Consider the following 12,053-nt stretch of genomic DNA (forward strand, 5'->3'; position numbering starts at 1 on the left):
TGTGTAACTGATTTCTATATTAATATTTTCATACATATAAAATAATGTAAAAGCCTGTTTACCTTCATGATTCATCATCATCATCATCATCAGCGCTGCCCTACATGTGGATTTTTGATGTCTTCCTTTAAAGTGGCTGCCTGTGCTTCATCTCATCCTCAACAAGAGGCGTTATTCTCTACATCTTCATCCACAGTCACATTCATCATATCCGCCACCTTCCCTCCATTTAAGTGGGTTTTCCTGTCCTCGCTGCGTGCAGCACAGCAGCTCAGCCGGATGGATCTCAGCCAATGAAACCCTGCCGTCGGCTCTCCGTGGCACCTCATCTGACAGCTGTGAGCTGGCCTCTGGTGAACATTCTGGGACTGCTCTTATAATGAAACTCTGGGGTCTGGGGTCTTTTCTTCAAACGTCTTTAAACATCTCTGAATCTCTACTTCTGTCATGAATGATTTAAATGAAATATGTTGTGGTGATCGTATTTTAATGTGTCCACATCTTTGATCATTTATTATCCTTCCCAGTAATCCCAGGAAGAGGCGAGCAGCACTTCCAGGACCGGATCTATTTGGAGTTTATTTCTGTCCTGTTGCTAACGAAACAGCAGCTTCACTGTTTTTTTGTTTGTTTTTTTTAAATTTCTGTTCATCTATTTAACTTTAGTCTCCATTAACACCTCCGGTCTTGTGTTTGCACATTTTAATTCCTCCGTTACTTCTAAAGGTGACCATAACCCCAAACATCACATTCTTAAACGGCTGCTTAAACTTTGCTGTGTGTCTCTAACATGCTTATAAATCATATCAGGTTGGAGCTTTAGCTTCAGGCTTCTGTTACTGATTACACTTGAGACAGACGCTCATGAAACCACCACCTGTGGATAAAGTAACACCTGCACCCTCACTCCAAACAGCACTCACATTTTAACGATCTCTGGCTCTGAGTGTTTCAATTAACTCGTGAATTACACACTTCACTGTTTCTTATCTGCCTTTAACGTCTGAGTCTATATACACTTTGATGCTTTTAGATTCATGTTGTGGGATATGAAAGAGGGACTGCAGGACTGTGACACAGCAGCACTTTGGTTCATGTTTGGAAGAGGAGCTCTGGAACACAACCACAAAAAACAAACATTTTATTGAAGCTTTAGTTGCTGAGAGTAGATGCTGTTCAATGAGATACTGTCAGAGATGCTCAGTGAGCCAGACAAAGAGGGAGACCACTCACAAGATTCAAAGTCAATAAATGAATCTGAAATCTGTGAGACAGTTGTTGTTGCAGTGTTGAATGTACGTGTCGTGTTGTGGAGGAAATACAAAGAGGAAATCGAGACCTAAAGGCCCAGCCTGCCCAGGTACAGGACATCAGCCTGGATGGCTCCGCCCAACTCTACCTGCACATCAGTGACGCTCACGTGTCCACATACTTTTGGCCATTTAGTGTACGTTGTGCATCATGACAGGAAACAATCTTTTAATTCATTTCATGCAAACCAGCCACTGCCAGCCGTCAGTAACACAACCTGCAGCTCTGTGACAGAGGAGGGTCTCATCTGAGTGTGACCGTCGTTTACTCACCATTCAACACAATGGAAGACTTCTGCTGGCTTTTTTTCTTTTAAACGTGAAATAACACATAAACACAGTAAGATACAGGAAAATACACTCTGCTGATGCAGACAGACAGCAAAGCTCCAACGAAAGGTCGTGGCCTTTGCAGAGCAGGAAAACACGTAAACTAAATCTGTACCGTAAGTGAAGATTTATTTCTATGGCAATAACCTTTCAAAACAAGAGTCTTCACAATTACACAATTACAAAGCTTCAGTCCCCCCCCACACACACTGGAACATGAATAAACAGCATTTACTAGCACGAGGATGTCAAAAACAAGGACCAGAACAAAAACTTTAACTGCAGCTGTGAAATGAAAGCCCCCCTCCTGCAGCACCTCCCCTCTGAGAAGCTCTCAGCCTTTATTGCAGCATCAGTAGATGCTTTTGTGTTTAAAATGTATTCAGCGCTCATTATTCTTAAAGACAAGGGAGGAAGCGAAAAGATTCCTCTTCTGCCGTTGAACGCCGGTATCTCATCCTTTTATTCTGGAGACTTTTCTGCAGGGCAGTAAATAAGCGAGAGCGAGCTGACTTAATCTGAGGGAGAAATAAGGCAATTAACAGAAGGGTCTCCACCCAGTGAGGCTCTGCCCTGCATTCTCTCTTTGAACCATCGGATAAAAAGAGTTTTTCTGGGTGCGCTCATCGCTATGTAAATAAACAATTAAGATGTGGAATGCCAGATGAGGGAAACATGCGACGTGCTGTGTTATTCATACGGTCACAACCTTGGCCCCTTCTCTCCGTTATTCTTTCTCTCTTTTATCTGCATTTCCTCGGGCTCAGGCTCTCACTCCACGCTCACGTATGTGCGCAGGAACACGGCTATCAGGCCACGAGATGCTGTCGATAGCATGTGCGGCGTGTGCACGTGTGTGTGTGTGTTTGTGTTTGCAGACGTGCAGCTGTTTGTGGGTTTAAATGACTGTGACGTCAGCTAACTATGATGTGGCTCTTGGTGGTTCCTTGTTTGAAAGTACTTTAGCATTTTTTGCAGTCTCGGTAGTTAAACAGATAGTTTGAGCAGATCTGAAATGCTACAAATATTTTCTTCAACCTTTATACACACAACATAAATGCACATGTGTGGTTAGAGCAGGTAGAAATAAAATAAACACACAATAAAGAAAATAGTAGCCTACATTCATCCATGTCCCCAATTAATCTGCGTCCATAGTCGCCGTCACTCAGAACTACCTCCAGCCTTCATGCTACGTGAAGCTAACTGTCTGTAGCTTCAGATTTAGTGGACAACATGAAAGCGGCATCTGTCGTCTCATCTAATGCTGGGCAAGAAAGTGAAAATGTCTCTCCTTCTTATTATATCTGAGCATTATCTGAGCCTAAAATGCTAACCCGGCTGAAAATTCCCAAAACTTGTGCATTTACTGTATATAGTACAGTACTGTAGTTATATACTACTATGGTGGTTAGAGGAGAGCAGGCTGGGTTAGAAAATGCAGAGGAAGCAGAGGAGAGAGAGGAGGAGGCTGAGAGTGAGGTCCAAAGGGTTTCATGTAAAGCTGAAGTACGTCCACTTCTCTCTTACTGTCATTTTTGTTCTGTTCTGTCTCTGTGGATGTGATGTCTTTCTTACAGCGAGCGGAGCCATTCACTGCAGACTTTTCCGAGGCAGCTTCCTCATGAAAACTGCAGGAGCAGAGGAGTCCGCCTGTCTGCGTCGATCATCATTTGGATGTTAAGAATAAAGTACGAAACTAAAATATGAGGAAAGAGTGAGAGCTGACTCTCGGGGAGCCGACCAGAAAGATTTGGATCATCTGCAGACAAATTTCAGCTCTATATGACAAGAAACACTCCATTAAAGCCTGTGCTTTCAGTCTCAAAGGTGGCTCTTAAAGGTGAAGCTTACCTGAGCACCTGCGCTCAGCGTGGATCTCACGATGACTCAGCACAGCCTGAAATCCTGTCAGAGCATCCAAAGAAACATCTCAAACCACAGAATCGTCTCCTCTTCCTGTCCGCCTGTAAGCTCAGTGTGTTCCTAACATTCAAATTCACTAATAAGTGACTAATTACACAGCAACCAAGAAGAACAGACCCCCGCCCCGAGGCCCTCGAGCCCCCGGGGCCCCTGAAAGCTGCAGCTTCACTCTAATTGATTTGAGGTAATTTGATTGATCATTTGTGTGGGAATATGCACCACATCTGCCGACAGGATGAGGGCCTTCAGGAGCCTCATCTCATCATCCGTCTGCAACAGGGTCCCTCTATCAGAAGCTTTGTGTTTTATCACAGCATCACACCTGGGGACAGGTAACACTGCAGGATGCTCACACTGCCCGCAGCTCACAGAGGACGAGAGGTTATTAGCAGCTCTGCTCACGCAGCATTTTCATTCAGCCACGCCCGACGCCGTCTGCAGGGCCGGAGCATGGGTGCGCCGGACTCACACATCAGAAATAAATGTTCGTGTCCTCGAGTCTCGCGTGAGCTCAGGCTCAGGCTACAGAAGCACTTCGGTTCAGTTCATGGAAAGACTGTGGTTTCAGGGAAAAGGTAATAAATTAAACACATCGCGCTTCCACTCGCTGCAGACTTTGAACACATCTTTCTAAAAACCTAAACAAGTGCAGCGAGTGCACGAGAGAATAAAAAGGTTTAAAGCTGCAGTGACGTGAGCAGAAGCTGCGATGCAAGAAGAAATATTGTTGTTAAACATATGATGTTAATGTTTTCTATGAACATTTCAAGCTACTGATACATTCAGTGTCTACATATCGCAACTTTCCAAATACATTAATAAACAACATTTCCTCATTGTTTCAATAAAAAACCTCCTGAGACAAACAGGAAGACCATCAGGAGGCTGCTGTTCGCTTCCTGTTTCCTGCAGACAGTCAAAGACGGCTTCGTTTAACTGTGACCACGATCCCTTTCCTAACCTTAACCACTCTTACTACTGTAACCATGGCAACAAATGTCCCCCAAGTTAACTAGATGATCATTTTAACACAAACCAAGACGAGATGTGGTTAAATCAAACCACCATTAACCATCAGGCTGTCTCATAAAAAAACAGATTATATTTCAGCAGTGATGTGGAAGAACTGCCAGGTCAGAGGCGAAGCATGAAAACCTGGACCCTGTGCATTCTCTAAGGCCCTCCCTGCATCCACAGCTGTTTATTATTATATCTTTGTGAGCCCTCCTTGCATGAGGGTCCAGTATCCCCCAGTCCTACACCTCTGTGCCAGACTGCCAGAGCGTCTCTATGTTGTCATGGAGGACAGTGATAAACTGTGTACTTGTATACTTGTACACTGTATATGAACATCATCTCCAGGAGACAGAGGTGGATCTTGAGACTTTGTCTTGGAGAGGGTCCCTCTGACAAAAGACCTTCATCATTTCAGCTCAGCATAGAAAAAGGGGGGTTAACGGGGGCCCTGAAGCAGATTAATCTGAGCAAACGTAAAAGCCAATCAGCTGACTGCTGTACTTGTCAGGGTTAATACTCCAGGCATGTTTTCTGATGGAAGTCTTTAAGACTTGGCTCAAAATCATTAAAGACATAATCCTAATTAAAGATTGTGACCACTTTCCACCGTTCTTCGTCATTTAAGAACATAATCTAAAAATAAAAGATAAAGTTGCCCCTTGTCTTTAGTCCTCCACCAAGTCTGAGTTACAAAGTAGCTGATTTATTCAACACCTTGACCGATAACCAGTATTATTACTTATTATGGTAATTGTGCATGAAAATCATAATGAAACAGAGGCTCGTTAAAGCCGCGACTCACCTGAAGCGAGTGTCTCTGGAGTCTCGGCTGCTGCCCCACATCAGACCGGTCAGCGTGGCGTTAGAGGTCCATTGAGTGCAGATTTAAATGAGAATGAAATGTCCTCTCATACATCATCGTCCGATCGCTGGGAGAGGAGACGGTAATAAATCTGCAGGGAGAAAACACCGGACGTGTCAGTCCGCTGCTTCTCTTAATATTTGCATTGCTTCGACAAACATACGGCAAGAGGATTCCCGTTTGTTTCAGTGGGTGAATTTATAGTTTCTGCCTTTTCAAATACCGCACCTCTTATTTTCAGCCAGTTTGAGACGCTCTCCTGTTATTCACTTCACCCATGCTCCAAGTCAAATAGCTTAGCTTAGCATTGAGGCTGGAAGCAGGCAGTAACTGTTTTAAACCTCTGAGGTGAGTCAAGCTAACACTCTCCCCCTCCTTCCAGTCTTTATGCTAAGCTAAGATTAATTATTTCCAGCTCTGGTTAAATACTTAATGCACAGACATGACAGTGGTATTAATCTTTTCATCAAACTCTCAGCAAGAAAATAATAAATGTATTTTGGATGTAAACATATGTCTAGCTAATATTTTTAGTCTTACATGTTAGCAGAAAGGTGCAGAAAGTCATGTTTATGTTCATCCGATGGATGAACAATCCAACATTCCCTCTCATTTCAGCTCAGGTTTGGTCTCCACCAGCTCCTGAGGAAAACCTCTGGCTCTTTACCTGCAAGGAGCCCGATGCTGCACCTCCCTCGGCAGCTAGCTGCTAGCATCGTCAGCCTGCTGTTTGCTCCTCTGAATGTGAAACAAATCTTTTATTAAAGCACATTTGACCTCAGGGAGGTTTTTCACCCTAACAGCTAAAGTAAAGACGGAGCAGATGCTAGCAGTTAGCATTTCCTTCTGTTATTTTACTTCGGACGTTTCTTCATTTTCCTTTTGTTTGGTTTTGGGCTGTGAGGACACTTTTCTCTCAGGCTGTCACATCTTCAAAGCAAAGTGGCTCCTCGTTCACCTTAACCTGCGCTAAATCGGCGCTTTCATATATTTCCATTGCATTTTGACGTGAACGCTGCATCTCTGAAAGCTGCTGTGCATTTAGCTCAACAGCAGTTCAGAGCTTTCCAACCAATCAGAATGCGCCATAACACCAAACATGAAGACAGTTTCTTTCTGTGATGTTGACCTTTCGATCACTTATTGATAACACCAGAAATGTTGATGAATGCAGGTGTAACGCAGCGACTGAACCGCAGATTAAACAGCATCACTCTCGTTGCTGTCAGCACATTTCCAGCTCTTCAGTTTAGAAACACACAGAACCGAGGGAGAGGTCATCTGGACACGCTACATTACGTATGGTTGAAAGGGTTGGGGTCTTGAGCTGGTAGCCAGGGAAGACACTGTTGCTATGGCAACCTATGAACCACATTGGGAGGGGGTCATGCGTGTAGTGGTGGATCTCCAGTAAAGATGCTGAAGTGGGCCATTTCACAGTGTTCGCGATAGGATGAGTAACAGCGCTCATTAACGAGGAGAAGCATCTCGTGCGTCCTGACACAAGAGATGAAAGACTGAAATATGAGCGAGGGGTTGTTCGGACGACTGGATGGCACGGCGCCATCAGAGGGCGAGCGTCTGTCAGCGCACGTTTGCAAGGGAAACCGATTCCAGAGGTGACGAGCGGCGGTATCAAAGTTGAGAACAGCGTAGACGGACGGTCTTGAATGCTTCACAAACACACACACACACACACACAGCGGCCCAGGAAGACTCTCCATCCTGCTGCTCCCCTCCATGCACACCAGCAGCAGACCTAATTGCAAAGTGGGACATTATATAGGGCACACTGAAAAAAATGTAGGGCTAAAAAGAGGAATAAGAGGCAAGTGAGAGGAGTGATGCAGTGAAGTCCTGCAGTGTCCAAAAACAACACAAACACACACACACACACACACACACACACACACACACACAAACACATGGTGTGGGTCTGGAGGCCATCATTAAAGCCATCATCATCATCATCATCATCATCATCACAGTCACAGGTTTAATGTCTTCATCCTGGTGTAATCAATAGATCCTCTGCAGCTCATTTAACTGTGGTTCCTCCTTCACATCACATGCAGCTCACACTCGCACTCGTTCATCGACGGCGGTGGCGCCGTCGTTCCTGGTGTTTCACTTGATGTGTGGTTGATTACTTTGATTGTCTGCCTGCAAATCGAGTTTCCTCTCAGAGACGGTAAAGTTTGAATCACACAGATTAGATCTGCGGGATGCTCTGCCAGAGGACTTTCTATAAATGCTTCAGTGCAGAACTGTTATTGATAAAACACCAAACTTAGCTTCGAGGGGCAGAAGTGTCAACAGGAAGTGCCCCTGGGTTTGTAATTAGAGTCAGCATTTATCAAAAAGACTCTAATGAAATGTTTAATAAGAGAAACAAGCTCTGCCTGTATGTGAATGTAAAGTTTAACAGGATTAAGAGACGATGATCAGGATTCAGTTGTTACCACACACACTTCGTGGCTCGCCGTCTCCGGGGCTGAAGGGACAGCGTGGACTGTTCACAGTGTTTCTGGTTCCCCGTGTGGCGCTGTAACTCAATCAGTTCAGCTATGTGCACCATGTAAGCAGAATATTGATTAAAGCAGTGAATAGATTTTGACATGAAGCCCCTCCGCCCATCAGGGCCTGAACACTGGGGGCTGGTCCTGCAGCTTCAGTGCTGCATGTTCTCCAGCAATCAAATTACCACAAACTAATTAACTCACAGTCAACCTGCAGATTTCAGGCTCAGTTGATCGATTTGATCGGTGGTGAAGCCGAAGACGACTGGATGAAATGTGTGAGAAGAATCACTCAGCCTGTCGTGATTCTTTGTATTAACAGTGGAAATAAAAGATGTGTGATGTGTTGCACGCAGAGACAAACCCACAGCTCATCCTCCTATTCCTCCCTCAGCAGCTCTGCGGAGCATTTTAGCATCTTTCAGCTCTCTGTTTTGGCCTCATCGAACCTGTTTCCAGCAGCTGCTTTAATCAAACGAGGCCCGATGAACTCTCCGTGCACCGCCTGCTCTGCAGCAGCTCCGTCGTCAGGGTTCATGAGAAGGAGGATCGAGCCGGTCCCGCATTTGTGGTGAGGAGGAGGCCGCGACTGATGCCGTGGATCCTGCGGGTATCAGGAGGATCAAAGAGACACGGCTGATCACATCCCAGCTGGTTTATCTGAGAGGAGTCCTGCTCCTCCCTGCAGAGATTGAATCACTGACTCGACCAGCAGAGTCACAGAGACTCGGAGCTGCAGGTAACGCACCTGTACTGTCAGCCTCGTGCGTATTTTGCTTTTGTTTTGATGCTGCAGTGTTTCTGATGCATTAAGATGAAGGTGGGCTCATTTATTTGTTGAACGCACCTTTAGCAGCACATCGCAGATGGCCTTGTTCGCTGCTCCCTCTGCCTCACTCAGTCCATCTCTGAAAGCACATTAATCATTGCAGACTCCCACATGTTTTCACCTCTACCTCCCCCCCCGCCCATTTTCTCCCACTCCTCTGGTTCTCTTCCTCTGGTGCTGGAGGCAAGTGGGTCACCGGCAACTGAAGAGAGGAAGAGGAGAGCTGAAGGCTGCGGGACAGAAACGAGATGCAGGTTTCCAACAAGACGGCTTCTTTTATTAGAACCAGGTCTTGAGTGGTTTCCTCCAGAAACCATCGTTTCCAAACCAAGCCGACTTCACGACAGCGTGAAGAGTAAAATCGTGCAGCTCCGGACGATAAATGTGGAAATGGGTGATTCAGACCCTGTCAGCAACTGAAAGAAAAGTCTCATCCTGGACTGTGCACAAAAAAAGACAAAACGATGAGATGATAGGCGAGAGGAGAATGTGATTATTCAGGAATAAAAAAGAGAGAGATGATCAATGACCACTGAGAAAACCTGGTCTAAACCTCCACACCGCTGCCCCCACATGAGATGAGATCAGAACAAGAAGAGGGAGCTTTGTCGTTATTATTTATGAGGTCGAGGACAGGAAGTCAGCTACTGGAGCTGCAGCTGAAATAAGTCCAGAAAGGAAAATGAGACAAAGTCATGAACAATCGATACAGCTCGAACCCACGTCTCCCATTCATGATTATCTCAGAAACACTGAAACTCGGGGGGCTGCTGTGGTCTCCGTGCATCTGGGTCCTGGTTCTGGTGTTTCATGAGTAGATTTTGCCATCTACTGGCTTCACGTGCACATTACATTCAGCACATGCACATAAAGCATCCTGTGACACGTCGCTGTCAGTACAATATCACTTTTTAACGGACACCCTGCAGCCAATCAGAATCGAGTATTCACCCAGACCATGGTATAAATTTTATTATAGGACACCTGTAAAAGAAGTTCCGGTCAAATATCCTGATTGTTCTAAATTATTGCGCTGGCTCAAACGCTAGTTGGTAACCGTGGCAACAGAAACTCAGAACATACTTTAACATGGACATCAACTTTGAGAGCTACACTGCCACTACTCTCAGTGACATTTTGCGACTGTTTCATGCGTCTGTCCAGTCGATGAAGGAAGGAGGAGAATACAGTGCTGCCAGTTTTAGGAGTTTGAGCGCCGGCATTAATCGACACTTAAGAAACGTCAACATCTTTAGCGACTCTGTGTTCAAGGGCAGTAACGCTGTTTTTAACTGAAGCGTTACAGAAAGAGAAGGAAAGATACCAGCTTCCACCATCCTCGTATCCCTGAGTCGGACATGGAGATAATCAGATGTTCATCTGTGCTGTCTCCCGAGACGCCCCTCGGCCTCGTCAGGAAGGTGTGGTTTGACATCCAGCTGTGTTTGGCTCGGCGTGGCAGGGGGGGGGACCGTGAGCTGACCATGACATCTCTCAGCATCCAAACAGACGAGGATGGCGTTGAATACGTCAGCCTTGCGCATAATCCTGACTTGCTTGATATCCATTTAATGATCAGAGTGAGGCTATTTCTTGCAATAAAAATGAGTTAGGAAACTTTCTGTGGACTTTGATTCTTTGAAACAAATTTTCACATCATCCTGTGGACAAACTCAAGCGGTAAGAGGTGCACTTGTCCTCTGAAATGATACTTTGTAACGTAACATAACGTTAATCAATCATCTCACTTCCCTCCACTGATCAGGCCTAATATAAGAGCTGCGGCCGACTGAGCTGCAGGTTCTGTGGCCAGAGCTGGTTACCTTGGCAACGCGTCACAACGAGAGATATTAAATAGTCCGCTCAGCCGCTTCTTGTGAAAAACTTTTAACGGTAAAAAACAACTTTAAGGTATTCATAATTGATTTAATATTTATTCTTTTCGTAAGTGACCATGGTATAAGCGGGATAATGCCCTTCCAGGTGTCCATTATCAGAAATTAATGGACGACGCGGAGGCGTGAACCGTCCGCATTATCCCTTACATAATAGATATATGAGACCTGAAAAAGACTGTTCTTTATTTTTGATACTTTAAATAAATTTTGCTCTGATATTTTTTGTAGTATTACATAATTTTGCACACAGGATTTTTACTTCTACTGCAGTATTTCTTTTAACTGTGGTTTTTCTTCTTTCCTCTCTGCAGTAACATCAGGTGCAGGGTGGACAAAATAGTAGTAACACTACAAAATACTGTAACACAGCTTGATTATTATATTCTATTGTTATTGCATCAAATAATCCACATGAACGGCCCCGAGGGACAAAACACAGACATTTATTACCTGCACAGTATACCTGTGTCCATCTGCTGATGAAGACCAGGTGATACGATCGAAAGCTTTAAGACAGCTAATAAATGGACCTCATGGTGAGATCATTCTCCTGATTGTCTTCACTGTGATCGTCTCTTAGAACATAAATGGGATTATTGTCCTTTTCCCTGAAGATGAAGAACGAGGACGTGAAACTTTAACGATCCTGTGAGGAAACTCTGAGTCATCTGCAGCAGGATGGAAAGAAATAAAAGGATGTACAGTAACTGTGTGTGGACGTCAAAGCCTGCAGTTTGTCTGCAGATGAGAAACTTCCAGCGTTTAGAAACAAACACGAGCACGTCGGGACTTCAGCAGCTCTTCCTCTCAGCTCTTTGTCTTCCTCGCCTGTTGGATTGATGATGCATTTCTTTACACTGTAGCATTCAATTCACAATGAAACAACACAATAGTGTGAAAGTGCAGCATCTGAAACCTCAGCTGTGCGTCGGTGCTTCAGAGACGTCTGGCCTCCTGTTTTCAGGCTGCAGTCTGGAGATGCTGGTCTCTGTGTGACTGCTGAGGGTCCAGAAGGATCCTCTTCGTCTGTGAGGGTCACAGACAGCAAAACCTGAAGAGGAAGATTATTTGACCAGTAAGTTCTACCACAGCAGCAACATTAAAATGATGAAGATTCATGTTTTTTGTTTCTTTCATCTGCTTCACGTTTTCTAAAACTGAATCTACATAAAGGAAAAGTCATCGTTGCACTCGACATGTTTACTCTTTGGACTTTCATATTTCACTTAAATTTACTTCTTTTTGGCATTTAATTGTACAAACAGCGACTCAGAACAACAAGAGAGGAACAGATTTACATTAAATGTTCACAAAATGATCAAAATCAGGAAGTGCAGTCTGTCTGGTTTTGGCTGAACCACT

At 44.7% G+C, this 12,053-nt stretch overlaps 1 long non-coding RNA gene across 1 annotated transcript in view; it reads right to left on the reverse strand.

Moving 5' to 3' along the window:
- Positions 1–10,738: 10,738 nt before the first annotated feature.
- Positions 10,739–12,053, reverse strand: part of LOC121610216 — a 1,667-nt gene continuing 352 nt past the window's right edge. Inside the window, exons 2-3 of the long non-coding RNA XR_006007033.1 lie at positions 11,608–11,742; positions 10,739–11,519 (exon numbers count right to left, since the gene is read on the reverse strand). This is a non-coding gene — a long non-coding RNA (uncharacterized LOC121610216). The remainder of the gene's footprint in view (positions 11,520–11,607; positions 11,743–12,053) is intronic.

The sequence above is a fragment of the Chelmon rostratus genome, chromosome 1 (genome assembly GCF_017976325.1).
Source record: "Chelmon rostratus isolate fCheRos1 chromosome 1, fCheRos1.pri, whole genome shotgun sequence".
NCBI lineage: Eukaryota > Metazoa > Chordata > Actinopteri > Chaetodontiformes > Chaetodontidae > Chelmon > Chelmon rostratus.